The sequence below is a fragment of the Podarcis vaucheri genome (genome assembly GCF_965113315.1).
Source record: "Podarcis vaucheri genome assembly, chromosome: 4".
NCBI classification, from domain to species: Eukaryota; Metazoa; Chordata; class Lepidosauria; order Squamata; family Lacertidae; genus Podarcis; species Podarcis vaucheri.
Genome location: NC_138762.1, coordinates 95,087,191 through 95,110,876, shown reverse-complemented (window position 1 = coordinate 95,110,876; position 23,686 = coordinate 95,087,191).

The following is a 23,686-nucleotide window of genomic DNA, read 5'->3' as shown; positions in this document are numbered from 1 at the left end:
ATGGTGATGTGGGTTTCTCTTGGCACGACTGATGGCATATAAATAAATAACAATCCTTTATAGTAGAGATTGGTGTGACTAAGTGCAGCAATTACTCATTTGTATGCCTTGGACAGACACAGGTCTACACACGCTAAGAAAGAGGAAAAAACATTTGACGCTTGGGTAAGAATGACTACAGGGTTTGTCCCTCAACTATGATCTCCTGGAACAACTCCTGGCTGACCTCTGACCCTCGTTGACAAGGCAGGTTGGTGGAAGCACCACAGCTTTTTGGTAGAGCATTCAAAGGTCCCAAATTCGATCCCTGACTTTCCTCTTGAAGTAAGAGGAGTGAAAATGAAGCTAAGAAGCTCAAATCATTATATAAGACTGACACCATTCTTTGGAAACTAAACCAATGTCCAGACTTTAACATTCAAAAACTTTACTTGCAGAAACTGATTGATGAATTGAAACATCATATTTACAGTCACATGCTTCTCCAAGCGTGGGCTAGTCTCTTCTTCTAACTTCCAAACAACTGTATTTTCCTCTCTTTCCAGAGCTCAGCACTCAGCCTTCTCTATTTCAGTTAGACCATGCCTTGAAATTCTTATGAGAAATTTCCATTTTCAACTTCTCCTGCAGCTTTGCTTTCTTCCTTTCAAGCAGAGAAGCAGCACTCCAACACTCTATTTGACTTAACAGTGTTCACAGTGGATTCTCAACCACTGTCAACCCGCATCACATAAAATGGAGTCCCTCCTTCACTAGATGCCTCCCATGAGACCGACATTAGCCAGTCCCATGAGAAGTACTAGGGAACGCTCTAGAATTCAGTTACCAACCAATCAAATTTAAATACATAGTAATGCATACAAGCACTTACAATTTCGGTGAATTAAATTACTATACTTACAAATTCCCAGGTATTTCCCTCATTGTGTTTTTGCACACTTGTCAGAAAAGTTACCTCAAATGGTTACGTTTGAGTTGCTGAGTGCCTTCATCTGTACAAACAACAGACATACACAGCCACTCCAATTTTGGATTCAACTGTTCCTTTTCTCAGAAACAGCAGTGGCTTTCTTGAACGTGCATTGCATCTTACAGCTACTTGAGCTGTTCTCATCTTTAACATGATTTCCCCCCTTATCAAGTGCCACAGCGTGTCATGCAACTGGTCCAAGATATTTTACAGTTTCAGATATACAAATCTCGGAAAGGAATAAGATTGAAATGTGCTGATAGAGGGCATTACCCCAGCCTCTTTATTACAAGAGTATTGTCATTGAAATTGGCCTGGAACTAGTGTTGGCTTAAATAAAAATACGGTACCACAATACATCCACTCCACTGGAAAGCCTTTAAAATGCTGCTAGGAGAAGGAAGGGGAGTTTAATGTTTTGTCACACAAGGAATATACCTCTTTCCCTACAGCCCATACCTTCCGAAAGCTCACTGCAGTCTGTTCATTTTCTGACATCTCATTAGTAGTTGCATTTCTGCTAAATATACCCAGGTCTCAAACTGGAAATGTAATGAAGCTGAAAATTCTGAGCATTTCCATCTTTTATTTCGAGAGATCTGCAGCTATGGCAATCAAGCCACATTTCATGCTTTCAGAGACCTTAGATGTTGATGTTTTCCCACTACCAAAGCGACTGGCTGGTTTCATCTTGGAAAATAGGTATTTTAACACCATTTTGTTAATGAGTCATGCTTTACAACATGACTGTAGTGGGAATTTTGCAGATATAAATAAATGAGATAGAGAGAAAGTAAGACTGAGCCGGTATGCATTCCTTCGAACTAAATTGTCCTGTAAAATGTGAAAGCAGCTACAGTTACTTTGTTAGGTTAATGGGTGGTTCTTTCCATTCTGGAAGGCTTTGAACTGGAGCTTGGAGCTCTAAGGGAGCTATTGCTTCAGCAGTGAAGCAGGTGGATCGGAGCATTCATAAAACTGCTGGAGGTTCCTCCCCTTCCAGGCTTTCAAAGAGCCAGTGTGGTGTAGTGGTTAAGAGCGGTAGTCACGTAATCTGGGAAACCGGGTTCGTGTCTCCGCTCCTCCACATGCAGCTGCTGGGTGACCTTCGGCTAGCTACACTTCTCTGAAGTCTCTCAGCCCCACTCACCTCACAGAGTGTTTGTTGTGGGGGAGGAAGAGAAAAGGAGATTGTTAGCTGCTTTGAGACTCCTTAGGGCAGTGATAAAGCGGGATATCAAATCCAAACTCCTCCTCCTCCTCCTCTTCTTCTTCTTCTTCTTCTTCAACCAGGTCTTCCCAAGTAGCCTCATTTGCATCTAACTGGTGGCACTGGAGCTCCTACCTGTGATAGATCCTCAGGGTTGCTGGGTAGCCCAGAGATCATCTGGGCATCCTACTGACACTCCTGTTTCAAGGAGATCCCAAGTTGCAAGTCTGGGCAGGGCTGAAACCTGACAGGTTCACATATCACATGAACTTGTGTCACTTGATTTCCCATCATTTAATTACCAAGTCATTATTTTGACATATTCTCAGAACTTGCATTTAAATATGTAATCTGACTCCAGCGAAAAATCCAGTGGCATTGGGTGATGTAACTGTACCCATTGGTGTTATATCTGTGGCGGCTCTTGTGAGTTTTCAATTGATGCTGTTGTTCTTATTCAATAAGTATGTATATAATGGGCCATAGTGTTTGGAGTAAGCAAACCAGTGGTCTGTAAAGTTGCATAGTCAGGTCTAAGGCAGGATAATGGAAAGAAAGAAAAATGGGAGGACATGGGAGCAGAGATTATGGTCATGATCCACAGAAATGCTTGAGTAGCAGTAAAAACTTGGATTTTTCCACGCAAAAAGAATTCTATGCTTTCAAACTCACAGGAAAACAGGGAGGTGCCTTATACGAAGTCAGACCAATTGACCAACTATCTCAGTAATGCTGACACTGTCTGACAACAGCTCTCCACCATTTTAGCTCATCTTAGATTCAAACATGAGCACTCTGTGCATTATAATGTCCTATGTAGGTAGTAATATGTGAGGGGGAAGTGGTGATGGACGTGCCAAGCTTTATTGCTCTCCTGAGTTCATGAAGGTTCCTTGTGGAACTTAGATCCCTGGAAGGTCATGCTTTCCTTTGGCGATGAGGCCTAAATTTAGATAGAGCACAAAGTCTATGAAAGAAAAAATGGAAAATAGAATAAAAATAGGAATTTATCATCTTCTCTATGAGCTTGACCCAAGACTAATGCATGTAGTCATATATAGCTGGCATTCAAAGTGTGGTCCCATCTCCTTGGCCCCTGAGGTCAGCAAAGGTTCAAGGCAAGATCCAAGGGTCATGTGAAATGCTTTGTTCTTTAGAGATGAAATTGTCCCTCAGGGCTATTCAGGGGCAAATGTACACAATGGTAACCATTGTGTGGAGAACAGAGATGAGTACATTTACCCCTCAGATCATGTACCAGATCAAACATTATACAGTTTTGAAGTTCAAGAAGTGTTGGCCTAATAGGATAATGAATTCTGTAAGAACTCTGAGCTCAAAACCCTCCCGATCATAAACGTTGCTACTTGAGAAGTGCGGAATCTGACCAGGTATCCGGTCGGAAAGGTCAAAGATCAGAAGGGGGGAAAGTTCTTAGAAACAGAAGAGTCTTTTGCTCACAATAACTAAACTTAAATGAAGTCGTGAAGGTGCCTTTTCTATAATGTTAAACTTAATGCTCTGGCTGAAATCTTGTTCCCATTGAAACCAATGACAAATTATCATGTTTTGAGGTATGTGTTCCTTGACTCATCTACCACTAACTCATAGCAACTACACACGATGACTTCTTTAATAAGGTCCAAAATGAGACCTTGAATTTATTTACTATAGCAGTGTTAATCACTCTTCTTTCCTGTTTTCCAGGAAAGTCATAGTGTCTGAATACAACTTCTTTTTCACCTGAATTTCTGAATTCAGGAAAAGATGGGAAACCAATGCATGTGCAATGTTTCAATGAGAGAAAATAATTGGGTTTTGGCTAGAATAAAGGAAAATGTCTGGGAATTCTTTCCACTCTGCACAATTTGCATCAAGATGTCCCTTTAAGAATATTCTGTGTGAGCCAAATACAAAGAGTGGCATCTAACATTGTCCTCTCCCAGTTGTTCCCATATGTGGAAGCATTTCAGCTTGTCCAACAGAACGATTCACCTTCTCCTTTCCCTGTGTGCTGTTCTGGGGGGGGTTTACTGACCCCCCTGAACAAATTTTGAGGGGTAGAGGGGAGAAGGAGGTGAATCGCCATTGCAGAAGTGAGACCTTGTGTTGGGATGATGGGCTGGTTAGGTGAATCTTACCCAAATGAATGTAAAATTTTGTTCAGCACACTGTTACTGCTGTAATAAGATGCATCAGATGGACTGCAAAAGTTTGGGGTTGTAAAGGATCTATCTGAAAGATAATTCTGCAATATTATGTAATCTCCTAACACTTGAAGCCCAACAAGAAACTCCTTTCCAGATGTTACTTTTTGTAGTTCACAAGATTTAGAACAGCAACAATGTAGGAGCTCAGCTATGAAGCTGTATTGGGTGACGACATCTTTCAGGCTGGCAAACCCAATGGAGCCAAACAGTAGGGAGGCCTTTCAGATACGTTAAGTAGGTCCAGAGGGAATTAGAAACTTCATGCACTGCAGTAAGGTATTAGAGATTTCATCTGGTCAACATTTTAAGTGAACTGTCGTGATCTACATTTCCTATTCTGAGACAGGTCAGAATGGAGTTATCCTTCAGCTTTCGTACTTCTTGGAATGTTTCCAGCTCAAAAACATGTATACAAAATATTTACTGAAGGGCATATTTCAGGGTGAAGTGTTTTCCAAAGTATGTATTTGGGTGGTGGTGGGGAGATGTACGGAAAGTAATCTGAATTTTTATACATTTTTTTTTAAAGTATAGGTTTCTGCAGAAATGTAATGCAACAGACTTGGAATGCAGTTTTGAGGGGGAAAGTGGTACAAAATTTGAAGGATAGCTGTGTTTTGGAATGTGTATCAGTTCAAGAAGTGCAAGTTAGGTCATTTCTCATTAAAATACAAATAAAATCAACTTTCACATCCGCCCTTACTTCCTCTGCACATTTCTTTTTGCCAGATAACTGGGGAACCAGCTGGCATTTCTCGGAGTCAGATTTGGCTTTGGGGACTCATGCTTTCTGATCCTCTTATTGAGGTGTCATAACAACATAGTACATGCAGTGAGCAGGATAGATGAAAAGTGTAAGGACTTTGCATTTTGATCTATTTCATAGGGTGCCATAGTACACGTACACTTGCTCTCGTAAGCTCATTATTTTAGCATTCAAGTCTAATACATATGCCAATGCCTTATCAGAGCCTCTGAATGTCAATTGACTATTTACTTTCCCCCCGTTTTACATTTCCAGCACATGTACGGAAAATTACAGTGGGTTCATTTCCATCAAATGAAAGTTACTTTTTTGACTTAAATATCATTTAACACATTACAGTTTAAAGCAAGGGAAGTAAAAGGAACCCAGAAGGGCATTTGATATGCTATGTGGTCTTGAGCGTAAGAGGATTAGAGCCTATTTGATATTAGTACATAAATTACACGCAGGAGGAGACCTCAGTCACTGGAATTTTCCATAAAATAAAATAAGGATGGCTCTTTTTAAAAGCAAATGTGATTGAACTTTCTGTCATGCAAAATTCAGCTGGCTGAGATTATTTTAACAGTTCCAGTGATCATGGCATTATTTTTTTAAAAGCAAAAGGGATCACAACACAAAAATTCATTGATATACCCAGCGACTATTTTTTCCAGCAGTACTGAGAAGTGTCACAGCCCACTCCTGTATGAGGGCAGCGTCTCATTAGCTGCGATTGCAAACTTATGGATCTTCAAAGGCACACACTGAGAAGCCCTCTATGACTGTAGTAATCTCTGCAACGTTTTGCAAAGCAAGCCAGTCCCCCAGCCTGCCACGTGTGATGGAGCAGGTGAGTGATTCTGTGTCAGGCTTCAGGGAATCCTATCCCTCTCATGGTGGGATGCCAAGAAGCAGATAAACAAGAAGAGTTCTTACCAAGTAAAAAGGTAAAGGGACCCCTGACCATTAGGTCCAGTCATGACCGACTCTGGGGTTGCGGTGCTCATCTCGCTTTATTGGCCGAGATAGCCGGCGTACAGCTTCCGGGTCATGTGGCCAGCGTGACTAAGCCACTTCTGGCGAACCAGAGCAGCACACGGAAACACCGTTTACCTTCCCGCTGGAGCGATACCTATTTATCTATTTGCACTTTGACGTGCTTTCAAACTGCTAGGTTGGCAGGAGCAGGGACCGAGCAACGGGAGCTCACCCCGTCGCAGGGATTCGAACCACCGACCTTCTGATCAGCAAGTCCCAGGCTCTGTGGTTTAACCCACAGCGCCACCCGCATCCCTCTTACCAAGTAGTTTATTCAATATTCACAGAGACGAAGGAATGTGGTCTCTCTTAAATAATGGCGTTGCTCCAAGTAAAGTCCCACCTCCTCAGCCCCTCCTATTCTATGTCAACCCTGCGCCAGCGGATCTGTGCTTTCTGCCTCTGAACTCTCTGTTCTGCTACTCTCAAGGCACGCCTGGTCCTTGGAGGGGGGTGGTCAGTGTGGTATGTAAGCCACTGGTGCAGTCAAATGCAACATTCCTTATTTCCCTAGAGTGGGCACATGCAGGGGGACATCCAGTCAGTGTAACTTTCTGGTCCACTGGTCTGGAGCTTCTTCCCCCTGCATGTGATCTGGGAGATGGGCATGGCTCTGGCTGACTCTATAAAAGAGCCGAGCCATTTTCTCAGTCTGTTTTGTCTTTCTCTTGTTGTTCTCTTGCTGTCATGCTGCTCTCTTGCAGCCATTTTGTTACCTTAACATAATTTTGCTGTCTGCTGGCTGTCAGCCAGCAGCACATGAGTTCAGACTCCTTATGAGATGAAGTCACAGTTTCTTTCTGTAACTACCAAGTAAAGCCTACCTTTCAGGGATCAAATCGTGAACTGAAATATGTGAACTTTTTGTTACTTTACTCAGAAAGACTCTTGTTTTTTTATTCTTTTAAGAGGGATTAAAGGGGACACCAGGAAATAATCTTAACTAAGAGATTCAAATGAATCTGCAAACTAGCTTCCAGCTAGATTGAGGGGAATCTGCTCTGCTACATTACTTAATAACGTGAGTGAAGGAAGGATAATATTTATTCAATATATCATTTCCTAGGCAGCCCTGTTTAGGGCAGCCCTGTTTAGGGTAGCTTTTAATGTTTGATGCATTACTGTATTTAATATTTTGTTGGAAGCTGCCCAGAGTGGCTGGGGAGGCCAGGCCAGATGGGCAGAGTATAAATTATTGTTATTATTATTATTATTATTATTATTATTATTATTATTAAACATTATCACAGTCAGGAATGCTTTCCAAACGCAATGAGTGTGTCAGCTGTGTCTCCCCTAGTGCTTCTTCTTCCTGCTCCTCTCCCAATATTTCCCAGCTTCTCCCCTCTGCAGCATCTAAACTATGACCTTCTGCAAACCACTGTTCTTAATCTATACTGTCCTCCTCTTCTCAGGAAGGTTCAGGAAGAGTGGGAGCGGTCCCCACCATTCCTCCTCAGTCCAGTCCCCGAAACTCTGACATCCTCCACCAGTGTGGAAAGGTAGATGTACGAACCCCCTCCCGACATTGGCATCACTGTGCTTACCTGGACGGGGATGGGACAGCATGGTGGTGAATTTGTCACTGCACAAATGCACCGGAAGAGCCAATCTGCATGTCTTGATGCTATGTCCAAGCAGCCCCAACCTCAGCCCCATCCTTTCCCTATCTCATCCAGGTAAGCCGAGTTAATAATAATAATCTTTATTGTGGTCCAACGACCCATAACATGGCTTCAGAATAAAATACAGATTCCTACAGACTACACCCCAGGGAAGGGAGACCAAAGCGTTATTTGTTTAGTCATGGGTATGTTGATCTTTTATTCATATGACTACTGAAAGAAATTTTGCCATGGACACTGTGATATCATTGGACTTGTCATCCAAAAGATATTTGATATAGTAGGCTTCAGATTGACCCGGCCAATTTGCCAATAGTGGTTTAATCAATAGTTCCCTAGCTTGATCATATTGTCCGCAATGCAATAAAATATGCCTCATGCAGTCGACGTCCTGAGAGCACACACAGATCCTATTTTGATAAGGGATACCTCTCAGTCTGTCGTTTAACACTTCTGATGGGAAGACATTTAATCTGGTTTTGGTGAAAAGACGCTGATATGTTGGTGCAGACAAATTTCTAAGATATGCAGGTGTCTGAAACTCGAACCCATAGTGAATTCCTACTGCTAATGGGCCACAGATGACATGAGCTTGAGATCGGAGATCACTATGTGATATGTCCCAGATCCTTTGCCTCAGAGATTCAAGGGCGGTATCATAGCCCAGATGTTACAGGAGAGAAGGTGGCATATCAATCGAAGTGGCTTTTCTAACCATAATTTTCATCCATGAGCGGTAAACTGAGTTGATGCTGATGTTGGGAGGCTGGCTCCGCCCACCACACTGGATGCTACAGGCAGTAGGTCTGCTGCCTCCTGGGAGTTCTGTGCTGTTTGTCTCCTCCTATGCTCTACTTGTATGTTTGCAAATCAGGAGGTGGGATTCATTCTGGCAGTTGCATTCCCTCCTTGACAGCATTCTGTGGGACCACATGCCCGGGGTGGGTGTGGCCAGAGATAAAAGTGGGTGGAGTAATGGCTGTAACTTTCATTTACATTCCAGCCATGCAAAAGTCAGAGAAGTTCTATGCAGCTACATAAATATGCATGGAGGGTTCTTTTGCACAGCTGTTGAATATTTGGCTGATGGAAAGCACATAACATAAACTTGTGATTATGACACTTATTTTTCAGTCTGTGAGCAGGCTTGAGCAAAATTCCGACCTTTCTAGGCTGCAACTCATTTCTTCTGTTTCGGTGAATTAATTTGATTAAGAGTTGGGCTTTTGTTTTTTATTTTATGATATTAATGATTTTATTCCACACTGCCATATATGAGTTGTGGTTTATAAATACCTATTACAGTGGTACCTTGAACGGAATCTGTTCCGGAAGCCCATTTGGCTTCCAAAAACGTTTGAAAACCGAGGTGTGGCTTCCCATTGGTTGCAAGAGCTACTTGCACTCAGCGGAAGCTGCATCGCACGTTCAGATTCTGAAAAATGTTCAGAAACAGAAGCATTTACTTCCAGGTCTTCAGCGTTCAAGAACTGAAACATATGACAATGGAGGCATTCAGAAACTGAGGTACCACTGTATTCTAAATGGCTAAAATTAAGTAAGTTGCATTCAAATGCATTTGAAATTGTACTTAATAAAAAATAACCTATCTTGGTTATATTTATATTTTATTTGTTGTTGTTTAGTTGTTTAGTTGTGTCCGACTCTTCATGACCCCATGGACCAGAGCACACGAGGCACTCCTGTCTTCCACTGCCTCCCACAGTTTGGTCAATATTTATATTTAATTACAATAATATCTATTGAACCCCAATGACCTGATGCACCTTTCAAAATAAGTATATTCTCACCACATGTTTAGTCTAATGTCTAGTTTGCCCTGTAAATAGGACAGAAGCATACTGACATCTCACAGTTAGTGATGCTCAGCTGGAAAGAGACAATAGAGTGAAGATATTAACTAAACTTAGAACTCTATAACTACAGCCAGTGCTATTTTTCTAGAAGAAGAGTGTTGGAACTCACCCTTGTTCTCTTAGAATGTCAATGACATCGACCTCAGAGGTGTTGGAACTGAGTTCTTGCTGGGGAAAAAAACCTGACTACAGCTCTGACTTCCAAAAGCAATATTTGGAAATTGAGGCCTTGAGGGTTCAATGCTACCTTTTGCATCCTTCCTCTGTTTATGGGAATTGAAAACAAGTTGGCTTGAGCAACCTACATTTCCTACTCATGTCAGAAAGATGCCAAAGGAGACAAATAAATGCAATCTTCTTTTCTGCCTGAAACAGCTGCCTCCACAGTGCCCTTTGGGTATTCTGTACCAGCTGTTTTCTCACATGACACATTTCAGATTCTACCTCAAACATCTGGTGTAGACCACATCTCCCTAATGCTTACACATCCCCATGATTGACATTTTACTTCAAGTTTTCTTTGAGGGAAGCAAAGAGTTCTGCATTAATATGTTTGAGGAAAATAAACGAAAAACACTGTAACACCCTCCAACATTTCTCTGATGAAAATACAGACATCCTATGCAACTGCAACAACAACAGCAACAGCAACAGCAGCAGCAGCAGCAGCAACAACAACAACAACATTTATACCTCACTCATCTGACTGGGTTGCCCCAGGCACTCTGCACAGCTTCCAACACATATAAAACCAAAATAAAACATTAAACATTTTAAAACTTCCCTATACAGGGCTGCTTTCAGATGTCTTCCAAAGCTTACTTACCTCCTTGGCTTGGGAGTGGCATAACTCCATACCCTCCAACACATCTCCAATTAAAATAGGGATGTCCCAAGGAAAAGCAGGACATTCGGGGATCAAATCAGAAACGGAATGGCTTCCATAAATCTGGGACTGTCCCTGAAAAAGAGGGACACTTGGAGGGTCTGCTGTAATGGACAAGCTCTCCAGTCTTTCAAATTACATTAAAAATGTATTTATTGAGCTGTGATATTGCTTCTTGTTTGCCTGGACAGAGGATCAGAAAATGTGAGTGGGCTGTAGGTCTATGTACTACTGATTTTTTTGTGGTTGGAATGCATTGCTACAACAGTGAGAGTTACATCTGTTGCTCTGCTCACTTTTGCATATTCCCCTTGGAAGGATGTCCATGAAAGTATGAAAGCTTCAGTCTGAAAAGGTTCCTCAATACTGATGCACACATATTTGATCTCAGGATTTACTTATTTTTTGAGGTGGGTCTCTTAAAAAAGAAAAGAAACAAAGTTTTGTGCATGCAAAAATGTCCCAGCAATAAAGAGCGAGAAACTATATATAGGTTACCAGTGCACATGGAGAGTCTTGGCTTGGTTTGTTTATTCATTCTCCCTGCTGCAGCTGCTATTAATTCCTCTTCCATCTTCGTCTCCTCTTGTGTTCACAATATTATAAAAAGTCTGGGTTTATTTCTGTGCTGGGTCACTGATCAACTTGACATTTCACATCCACCTACACACACCCTCAGGAGAGTGGTGCCGACTCTATGATTCTAACACACAGCCCAACGTCTCACCTTTGGCTTACAAATTCTTGCTTTCCCTACATGGACATGCTTTCACAGCTAATCTGGAAAGTGTGCAAGCACCTCTGTGCCAGTTACAGCCTTCCTCCCACCACCATGTGCATTGCTGACATATCTTATAGTCAGATGGTGTATTAATGAGAGCTATGGACAACAGCTTCTTTCCAGGTGGCTGCCAAAGTACAAAATATCAGAAAATTGTAAGAGTCCTTGAGTCCTTCCTTCCTTCCTTCCTTCCTTCCTTCCTTCCTTCCTTCCTTCCTTCCTCCTTTTCTTCCTTCCTCCCTCTCCTAAATGTACAAAAATCAGGAGAGGGGTTGACCACCTCTGAATCTTGAGGAAAATCCTTTAATGGCACGAGGAAAACATAAACAAAAGCAGAAATAATCATTTTAGTGGTATGTAGCTAACAATTGGGGGGGGGGGGGCCAAGAACAATCCATGTCAATTGTGAAGTTGTTATGTATACGATATAAAAAGAAAATAGAGGAATATAGAATTTATTGAACCTTTAAAATATTCAAAGTACAAACATGTTACAGAACAAATTGACTTTGTACAAGCAAGCAGACGAATTATGACAATAATATCTTGTTGTTTCTTGGAAAAAGCAAAGAAAACAGGTTGCTTGGGATTCTCCTCAGTGGTCTTCCATACCAGCCAGGTTAGGTTAGGTTAAGCAATTCCATCCTATCAGGTGCTGCCCAACGGTTCTCTGGAACATCCATGCATCGGAAATATTCAGTGATAGAAGAAATATGTAGGAGGCATCCATGCCCTGTTACTGTTTCTAATCCCCAGAAACACACATCTTTGATCTTTGCGCCCTCAGCCTCTGGAGTTGTTGGCTTCTTTCCTTCTGGGTGACTGCTAAAGGCTGTGTCTCCATCCCATGCCCAGCCATCTCCATCTTCGGCTCTCCATGAAATATACTGAGCATGCTTACTTGAGTATTTATGTTTCAACCCACTTTGGCTGACCCCACTCACTCCTTTCTGTTCTAGCTTCAGCTGTTAGTTCTCCATGGAGTGAGAGTGTTGGGGCAGTTGTTCATGTCTTGAGGAGCTTGAGGCAAGCTAGGGTGAAAGGGGGCAGCTAGTGTTGGGCACATGTCTGGCAGTACCCAGCTACACTGGTGCTTACCTTCAAAGCCACAAGGCTGAGGATATCTGAAGGAGTACCTGATCCAATCCCAACCTGTCTGTGCACTGAGGTCCTCCTCCAGGTCCTCCAGCCATGAGAGGTAAGCTGGGTGGTCATCAGAAAGGGAACCTTCTCATTGTTTGTGGTATTCACTCCCAAGTGAGGCCCATCTGATGCCATCACTATTATTCCTTTTGCACCAGGCAAAGGGATATTTATTCTCCAAGGCTTTTAAATGACTCAACATGGTTTTTCTTCTCTTGTAAACCAACATGAAAACTCCGCTGAAAGGTGGCACCTACATATTTCAAATGAATAAATACAGAATGCCGTGCTACCTCTGTGTCCAAGGTGGGACATGTAGGAGGAGGAACATGGTGAGGTCTTTGACTCTGCTGAAAGAACTCCCCTCAGAATTTTTGTTAATTTTATTGAAAACCCTTCTTGCTTTCCCCAAGTGCCTGTTTACGAGTGCCATGTCCCATAGACTAGAGATCCCTACCAGATTTTTTACTACAGGAAACACTGAGGTAAATTTGGAGGTTGATACCCAGGCAAAGTATCGAAGGAATAAGACACGAGGCTTGCAAATCACAAGAGTTCCCACACCACACAATTAAGCATTGCCATCGTAATCTTGTAAAGGTGGTAGAGGTCTCTTCATAGAAAAAACAGAATTGCTTCAAGAAACCTACAAAAAGCTTTATTGTAAGCCAAGACTATGTATACACCATACATTTAAGGTGCATCCCCCAGAAGAATCCTGAGAACTGTAATTTATCCCCTCACGGAGCTATAATTCCTGGCACTATCAATGAACTACAGTTCCCAGGATTCTTTTTGGCATGTGTGCCTTGAATGCGCTTTAAAGGTGTATATCCCCAAACAGCAGAAGTGATTTGAAGTCTGTGGTATGGATGCACCCCAAATGTTTAAATTCCTTTCTGCTCAGGCAGACATTTTAGATAAGTCTGAAACAGGATTTTATGGGGGGAGGAAAGTTTTGCGGCCCTCCAGATGTTGCTGGCCTTCAATCCCCATCAGTCCCAGCCAGCATGCCCAATGGTCAGAGATAATAAAGTCCCCAATCTATGCTTTGGGGAAATATATATGTGCATGTGTATCCATCATGCTTCTTCTATTCACACTTCACGATACCTTTGAATGCTTTATAGCTGCAGAGGCTACTTTTAGGGGGGTTGCAAATATCCTGCAATTTTTCATCAAAGGTCAGAATGTGTTTTGCTTTTGTGGGTTTCTGCAACATATGCAGAACTCGCCATCGAAGGGACAAACAGTTTGCTAGCTGGAGGGTTGTTTATTTCAATTGCTGATTGCATTTGGCTTCCTTTCTCTATAGATATAAATCATCAGAAGGGAGCTTGCAAATCAAGTACTCAAGCTGTGAGGCAACATGCCTAGACTAAAATGAAAAGATGCCTCAAAGACGCTGGAACAAAATAGGAAAAGACATTGAAATCTGACCTCAGAACATAGGATACTGCTAAAAATTCCCAATACTCATGATTTCTTTTGGTTGTAATATTGAATGATCATCTGCAGTCAGAACACACCTGGCTCTTATCAAAAGCTATGGGAGAGCAAAACACCACATATTGCAATGATGAGAGAACATCTCTTGCAGTGGCATAGCATGGGAGGTGCAGGGGGGGCGGCCGCACCGGGCGCAACACCTGGGGGTTAGGGTTAGGGGGCGCAAATCCACGGGTTAGGGGGCGCAAATTACTTGCCTTGCCCCGGGTGCTGACAACCCACGCTACGCCACTGATCTCTTGGATTGATTTGAAATTGAGTCAGCTATTATGAGCATCTTTGACGACTAAATAAAAAGTGGGTCCACCCCATGACTCCCAGAGTTCCTGCTTGCATGACACCAAATCACCACCACCACCACCTTCTTCTTCTTCTTCTTCTTCTTCTTCTTCTTCTTCTTCTTCTTCATCATCATCCTGAATACTCACAGAAACTGCATAAAAGCCTTTAAAAAGCCTTCCCAAGAGGATGCGGGTGGCACTGTGGTCTAAAAAGCCTTCCCAAGGCATTCAAAATAAAGGATGATCAGGTGAGTGGCAGGGGAGACACACAGAGAGAGTCATTGCCAGCACTCTGGGAGACAAAGTCCAGGATTAAATAGCTGTCCACTCCACAAGACTCTGGACCAGGGCCAGACCAAAATAGTTTGCTGCCTGAGGCAAAGAGAGAAGAAAGGGAAAACAAAAGGAGAGGGGGGGAAATGACGATTACAAAATTTATCACCCATCCTTCAACAGCAGGTTCCAGGGCATGTTAGAGTTAAAAATTCAGTATCAGAAACAGTTATACAGTGGTACCTCCGGGTAAGAACTTAATTCGTTCTGGAGGTCCGTTCTTAACCTGAAACTGTTCTTAACCTGAGGTACCACTTTAGCTAATGGGGCCTCCTGCTGCTGCCGCTGCCATCACAATTTCTGTTCTCATCCTGAAGCAAAGTTCTTAACCCGAGGTACTATTTCTGGGTTAGCGGAGTCTGTAACCTGAAACATCTGTAACCCGAGGTACCACTGTAACAGATTACAGTTACATGAAAGGGTGTGTCCTGAAATAACCACTCACTTGGGGCTCTGGGTGGGTGACATTTGCCGCATGGTGTGGCCATGGTGGGTCCATTGAGGCAGCCATCTTCTGGCACGGCCGGGGGAGGGGATGGTCACCTGATAACACCCACCTCTGGCTGCAATAATAATAATAATAATAATAATAATAATAATAATAATAATTTATTATTATTTGTACCCCGCCCACCATCTGGCTGGGTTTCCCCAGCCACTCTGGGCAGCTTCCATAGAAACCAAAAATACACTAAAATATCACAAATTAAAAACTTCCCTGAATAGGGCTGCCTTAAGATGTCTTCTGAATGTCAGGTAGTTATTTATCGCTTTGACATCTGATGGGAGGGCGTTCCACAGGGCGGGCGCCACTACTGAGAAGGCCCTCTGCCTGGTTCTCTGTAGCTTTGCTTCTCGCAATGAGGGTGCCGCCAGAAGGCCCTCGGTGCTGGACCTCAGTGTCCGCGCAGAACGATGGGGGTGGAGACGCTCCTTCAGGTATACTGGGCCGAGGCCGATTAGGGCTTTAAAGGTCAGCACCAACACTTTGAATTGTGCTCGGAAACGTACTGGGAGCCAATGTAGGTCTTTCAAGACCTGTGTTATGTGGTCTCGGCAGCCGCCCCCAGTCACCAGTCTAGCTGCTGCATTCTGGATTAGTTGTAGTTTCCGAGTCACCTTCAAAGGTAGTCCCACGTAGAGCGCATTGCAGTAGTCCAAGCGGGAGATAACCAGAGCATGCACCACTCTGGCGCGGCAGTCCGCAGGCAGATAGGGTCTCAGCCTACGTACCAGATGGAGCTGGTAAACAGCTGCCCTGGACACAGATTTGACCTGTGCCTCCATGGACAGCTGTGAGTCCAAAATAACTCCCAGGCTGCGCACCTGGTCCTTCAGGGGCACAGTTACCCTATTCAGGATCAGGGAGTCCTCCACACCAGCCCACCCCCTGTCCCCCCAAAACAGTACTTCTGTCTTGTCAGGATTCAACTTCAATCCATTAGCCGCCATCCATCCTCCAACCGCCTCCAGGCAATGGCCTCTCAGGTATGGGAAGGCAGGAGCCTCAAAGTCAAAAGAGACAGGGGCTTGGGGGCTGAACCCACCACACCCCTGGCCTATTTAAGGGGGAGGCCAGATGCACGCCACTCTCTTGGCTGTACGGTCAGAGGAATAGGGCGTGTCCTGAAAACACACATCCCAGGTGTCGAAGGTAAAAAGGTGCATCTTCAGCATTTGCTAAGAGCGGCTTATATTGTAAGCCACTTACAGGTATTTTCTGCTAGGAAGTGGTACGTGAATATTCCCAGTTGACAGCTCTTCTTCTTCTTTTTTAAAGTTCTTTTCTTTCCATAAGTTTACCTTGACTTGTATTTCAATTATAGAGAGAAGGGAGACATTTGGCTAGTGTGGTATATCTATATCTATATCTATATCTATATCTATATCTATATCTATATCTATATCTATCTATCTCTTCAAGTACTGTTCTTATCCAGTTAGTTAAGTTCCGTAATAGATCTGTGATGCCCTTTGAAACATTACACAACTTAGAAAGACAGATTCCCACCTCCGTCACTGTGAACGTGGGTAGTGCTATGCCTTCCCTACTCCCCGTGCTGCTATGGGATTATCACTTAATTACAGATTTAACCTTGGCAGCTGATGTGCATTTCAAATGATATTGAAATCCAAAAGCTGCTACTGTTCATGGCTTTCTGCCAACTCCTGTTGCTTGAAGTGGTCCAGCGTTTAAAAGGAACCCAAATCTCAACCTTGTGGGGAATCTAAACTCTGCACAAAATATGCTGCATAATCTGTCCGTTGGCAGTTTGGAAACTTTCACTTCCATGAAAGACAGCTCAGTCACCATGCAGCACCATCAGCAAAGTGAGGGCTAGATCGTATCTCTGCACGTGTTATTCTAATGGTTTCATGCTAATTACACTATCATCATAATCGCTGTGGTTTTAGTTGTTGTTTTATGGGATTTCTTAGCCGTCCTTCACCGCAAGGTTCCAGGATAGGTATCAACAATATAAAATTAAAAGCACTTGAAAAAACTTACAGTCAGAAGACTGGGATGGTCCTCTCTCTCTCTCTCTCTCTCTCTCTCTCTCTCTCTCTCTCTGTGTGTGTGTGTGTGTGTGTGTAAATAAATATATATCTGGTCTCACAGCCAGGGCAAAGAGTTGTGTCTTCTGCATATGATGAAAGTTATACAATATTGTTAGAACCACCTTTCTAATTCTGCTTCCTGGTGGTAGCAATAAAATATAAAATGCCCCAGCACTGCTGAAGCCCTCTACTATGAAAATTGTCCAGTGAGCATGAATTTATCCCAATTTCATCTTCACATCAATCCTGTGAAATGTCTTCTATTGAGAACCGATGACCTGCCCAGGTCATCATAGTTAAACAGGGTGGAAGGAGCCAGTTGCATTGCTCCTTCTGGCTTCCCCATGTATCAGTTTGCTAGAGAGTAGTGCTGATAACACCAAGGTTGCAGGTTTGATTCCTGTATGGGGCAGCTACATATTCCTGCATTGCATGGGATTGGACTAGATCAGGGGTCAGCAAACTTTTTCAGCAGGGGGGCCGGTCCACTGTCTCTCAGACCTTGTGGGGGGCCAGACTATATTTTGAAGAAAAAAAATATGAACAAATTCCTATGCCCCACAAATAACCCAGAGATGCACTTTAAATAAAAACACACATTCTACTCATGCAAAAACATGCTGATTTCCAGATTGTTCGTGGGTTGGATTCAGAAGGCTATTGGGCCGGATCCAGCCCCTGGGCCTTAGTTTGCCTACCCATGGACTAGATGATCCTCAGGGTCCTTCCAACTCTAGAATTCTATTATTTTAATGCAAGGAGGAGCCTTTTCTACTCATATAGACTCAGCATGCAATTAGGAATCTGGAAAATCAGAGTTCTTAATCTTCAGGGAGGAGGAAGCGGAGGGGCTTAGCTCAGTAGCAGAGCATCTGTTTTGCATGCAGAGAGTTTCCCAGCATCTCCAGGTAGGACTGGGAATATCCCATGTCTGGAAACCTACTACCAACTAGTGTTGCCAGTCCTGAGCCAGATGGAACAACGATCTATCTCAGTAGAAGGCACTTTCTATTTTTCTAAGTTGACATAAGATGTGCAAAGATTGGGCAGAGCTAAATGTGTGGCCCTGCAGTCCTTGCCCACTAATAATAATAATAATACAGAATAATAATACACTAAAACATGTACACGTGAAGAAGACATCAGTTAAATACACTAGCTCTCATTACACATTGACAGTTCTCAGTTTATGCCTGCAAAACTTTAAAACAGACATCACAGCTTCCTTTTGCCATGTAGTATTAGCCTGCATTTCCAATTTACGCAAGAGTAGTACATATCAGTGACTCAACTATTGGTGGAGCCTCAAGGTCACAGACTTAATGAATCTATATGATCCTTCTGGATCCTGATTGAATGTGACCTTTGCAGCCCCATTCTTCATAATTAGAGATGCTTGAGGAATTCAGTCATTGCTAATGCCAGTACATACTGACCTGATGTGCTCTCTCCGAGTAACACACAGGCTGAAATTTGGTTCTCCATCAACTTCATGACTGTGGGTCAAGAATCTCTTTACAGAGAGGTGGGGCTCCAGCTAATCAATTGTCCACACCCAATTTCTGATGTGGGCTTCTTCAGAGGGATCTCACTACAGTTATCTCAGATGTACCTCTGGAACCCCCTGAAGAAGCCAACAGCAGAAATCGGCTGTGGACAGTTGATTAGCTGGAGCTAGTTACAAATCCTACCCAGTCATCAGAGCAGTACTGCCTTATTCAATGTTAAGATTCTAAAAAAATAGCATTTTAAAATTTGTAAATAAATTAAAAATGTGTACTTATGAATTGCCTTGCAGACTTTTCTTTTTAAAAAGATGCAGATTAATACAGAAACGGAATGGAATAGAGTTATGGGTGAGAAACGAAATACCGTATTTTTCGCCCTATAGGACGCACTTTTCCCCCTCCAAAAATGAAGGAGAAATGTGTGTGCATCCTATGGGGCGAATACAGGCTTTCGATGAAGCCTGGAGAGCGAGAGGGGTCGGTGCGCACCAACCCCTCTCGCTCTTCAGGCTTCAGGAAGCTCTGCGCAACCCTCTGGAGCCTGGCGCCAAGCCTTCGGAGGGTTGCGCAGAGCTGCCTGCATTCCGAAGCTTCGGGCGCGCTGAAGAGCGCTCCCGGGCTCCGCACAGCTGTCCGCAAGCCTGGGGAGACCGGCGCAGCTCCCTAGGCTTGCGGATAGCAGGCTGTTCTGGGGGCTGGGGTCGGGGGAAGCTCAGGCTTCCCCCGCGCCAGCCCCGTGCCTGGAGGGGAAATATTTTTTTTTCTTTGTTTCCCCCCCCCAAAAAAAAACACTAGGTGCGTCCTATAGGGCGGTGCGTCCTATGGGGCAAAAAATACGGTAATTCTTTCTAATTCACCCATCCCTGGTTATAATGCTTATTTTCAACACATGGCCATATTCAGTTGCCTTTGGTTGCATTTTGTTTGTACTATTGTGCTTAATTCCTGCTGAGCAGACCAAAGCTCCATCATTCTGAAATAAGTTCAATCAAGGGTCTACCTTTGCCTTCTGACAACAAAGCGTCTGCCTCTCTTTTGCAATTTCCTTATAGCCCCTCTTTATCTTTACCTTCCAATGTAGTTGTAGAATATCAGACATCCTTCTCCCTGCTGTTACTCATTGCTCATGGAAGGCTGCTGCAAGTTGATCCACATTCATGAGAAAGAAGGGTTAGGCTGAAAGTCTGTAGCCACACTAAGTGTATGGAAACTGACTGTATATGAGAACTGCTTGACTTATTTCATTCGTGTTAGGGAGGCAAAGAGTCAATTGGGTGATCTGGTGATACTGGACCAAGTATGTTCCCTGTTGTGCTACGAACTATTCATATACTGAAGCCAATTGAACTGTTGACAGGGTTGCGTCCTTTATCACACCTGTCAAGGTATAGTGAACTGCAGCCAACTAGTTGTAAGAATGGATTTACCGGTAGATACCAGGAGATGATATATTGTTTAGTTATTATTTTTCCTTGCTCACATTAGCAAGATCAGCAGAGTACCATCATTTGTAGTTTAAACTTCGAAGCTAAGACAAGTTTGATTTAACCTTCTAGAAACAATAGTCAAGGTATTGCCCCTTTTCTCCCCCTTAAAAATAACAATCACAGACATACACTGTTTGGTGAAGAAATAAAAGTAGTATTTACTTACGCAATCTAGGTATTGAAGCGGCTATCACAGTAGCAAAATGAAAGCAGGTTTAGAACTACTATCTTAGTTACAAAAGTACAAAATGTAATTTCAAAATGGTGCCTGAGCTGCAGAACTCAAACATACATGTGTGGTCAGCTTGGAATCATGATGAAGAAAGAAGCCCAGATAGGAAGGAAGGTTCCTGCCAAGGCAAACAAAGGAAGTGATCACACAGAGCGAATTTTACAGGAAAGCTCTGTGAGCCTCAGCTCCTTTCTCTGCCCATCTGACAAAGCATGAATTGTTGGTTTGACTGCAATAATGCCCCACACTAGTGAATGTTACTGAGACACTCCCCACCCCAAATAAATATTTGTCATTGCTTAAAAGTCATTGAGATGATTTCATCACATTACCGTATGAATAATGACTGGTATCTTTTGTGGGTTTCTGCCTCATGTAGCAACCTTCATGAATCATAGAATCATAGAATCATAGAGTTGGAAGAGACCACAAGGGCCATCGAGTCCAACCCCCTGCCAAGCAGGAAACACCATCAGAGCACTCCTGACATATGGTTGTCAAGCCTCTGCTTAAAGACCTCCAAAGAAGGAGACTCCACCACACTCCTTGGCAGCAAATTCCACTGTCGAACAGCTCTTACTGTCAGGAAAGTTACCACCAAATGAAATGGCTGGACTGATTGTCTAGAAAGACCTCCATTCTGTCTCTATTACTCCTAGAATGGGATGAGATTCCTGAGCAGGTATTGCTTAGTGGCTAGCCAATATTCCATATTCCTTTTGCCACCATGTTCATTGAACACAAGCACCAAAGCAGCTGGATATGCAGACAGGAAACTTGCAGATTCATGATCCTTCAGATTATTGTTCATCATAGAATCTGAATTCTGGAAGCATCCATTTTCCACACACACATCTCTCTCTTTTCTTCAGCTATCAAACCCTGTTTGGTCTTGACAAACATGAAACATTCTATGCATTACAATAGGGAAATACTTGTTTCATTTTTTTTTATTTCGTACAATGCTTTGTGTATCCCAATCCTCTTTTCATCTCAATTTCCAATATTTTGACCTTGTTGACTCTGTCTGTCTCTGAGTGTGTGTCACTATAAAGTCCATGATCTATTACAGTGTTTTTTAAAAAAAGAAAATAAAGAAAAGCAGATCAATGGGAGTTCCTAAAGGCAAACTGAGAAATATACAATGACAACAACAATGATAATCTATAACTCTCTGTCCTGAGGCACACCCCCTTCTATCTGGAAAAATTCATTCATCTCAGCAGTGGCTTAGATTGTCAGAAACTCCTAAATTTGGCTCCGATTATATGACTGAAGAACCAATCATGGAATACCTCATACAAGCCATCTCCTTCACCCCTTTTTCCAGAAATGAATACTGTGATTTGTCTTAATGCTAATGCTTTAACAATCTTCCCCTTAATAGTAGGGAGCAATGGCCCTCCTATATGGAAGGGCAGCTATACAGAGAACTCCACACAGGTAAGAAAGGGAAGAGGGGTGTTCTCAGACTGTTCCCCCACTAACCCCTTTGTCATATATAAAACCTGTATTTCCCCTTACCTGTATGCCTGGGGCAAAGTCTACCAGACCCCAAGTTTCATGGTCCAATATCAGCCACCCTACAGAAGTTTAATTTAGTTCTTCTGTTGGATCAGCTTCTTATAAACAAGCATTGCATTCCAAAAAAGTTTCGTATGAAAGTTCAATTACTACTTCCATTTCTATTAATGTCATCGCAAAATCAATCTGCCCATTTATATTTGTTCTGTTGAACGGAGAAAATAAGTAGAACCAGAAAGAAAGTCTCTGGCATCTGATTTAACATTTTTTATTATCCTTGGCAAAAGTACATTCATAAATGAAGACAGAAAAGAATCACCTTCATGGTAGCTGAATTACTAACCTTGCTTTAGAATTCAGATCTGTTAGGTCAGGTTGGCCTGCTCCAACACATGTGATGTCACTGTCGATTGGTTTTAAAAAAGAAAGAAAGATGAAAATAAGATAGAAGGGGGGAAAGGAAGCAAGGAATTTCAAAGTCAATGTAGCTGACCCCGTGGCCACTGATTTTGAAGTACCGTATTTCTATTGAAACCAATATGACTTGCATCTGAGTAACTATGCTTCAGTTTGAGTTTATACTTGAAAAAAGCAACCATGTTTCTCTCTCCATGAAACAGCATGTTCTTTCCTGATTCACTTACCTGTAGCCTAGAAGTGAATCTGTCTTATTGTCTCATTCATCAGTGTAATGGTTGTGCCTCCGTATATCCAAATAAATATCTTTGCTATGAAAGAGCCAAATACACAGTGGTCTCAGTCCAGCTAAAATTAGCCTTGAACAAGTCCCTTTGAGGACACTGGAATAAGTTCTTGACAGCATTGGAACAAGTTCTTCAGCATTAAATTCAGTCTGATTTCATTCAAGATGAGACTAGTGGTGATACCACCAGCCCTTCTGCCGCCCATTTCATTTCAGGTCTCAATTCCCCCAAACAATAGCTCTCTTCCAGCACTTGTTCTAAATTATTTGTATAGAAACACAAAGATTATTTGCTTAAACCACACAGTCTAAGCTTTGAGCATCCAGCTTAAACCTTCTTACTGTTAAGGTTCACATGGTGTTCTTCACATGGGAAGAACAAAGGCTTGATAACCCTCCCAAAGTAAGAGGGCTTGACCTATCTAAGCCTGGCAGGACAGCCCATTCCATGGTCTTAGCCCCTTTCATACATTAATTAGAGTTAAGCATGTTGGTTACGTAAGGTTGATTATCCCACAAATCTCAGGTGAGAGAATAGCACAGCAGCATCTGTTCCACATTGAATCTACCAACTAAGCTATTGTACCATTAGATCAGTTGGGCTTTCAGACCTAGTTATATTCCTGATGACATCACTAGCCTGGAAAGCATCCATCCTGGTGCCATTTTGTGTTATTACATACACTGAAACTTAATTTCCTAGCAACTAGGAAAATTGTAGTCTTACTGAAGCATGAGATCCTCATCTGCATTGCTTTCACTGCCTCTGGTAGGTAGATATGTTGCAGGTGCTGAAGGAAGTCAGAAGACTCCAAAATGGGTCTCAAAAAAGAGCAGAAAGTCCACATCTGGATGGTAGATGTAGACATAGCCTTTATCTATCCCAGTACTAGAGTTAGTAGAAGAATGAAGTACAGTGCATTTTTTTGGTTTTTAAATAATGAAGGGAACCAGACAGAGGGCCTTCTCAGTAGTGGCACCCGCTCTGTGGAACGCCCTCCCATCAGATGTCAAAGAAATAAACAGCTATCTAACTTTCAGAAGATATCTGAAGGAAGCCCT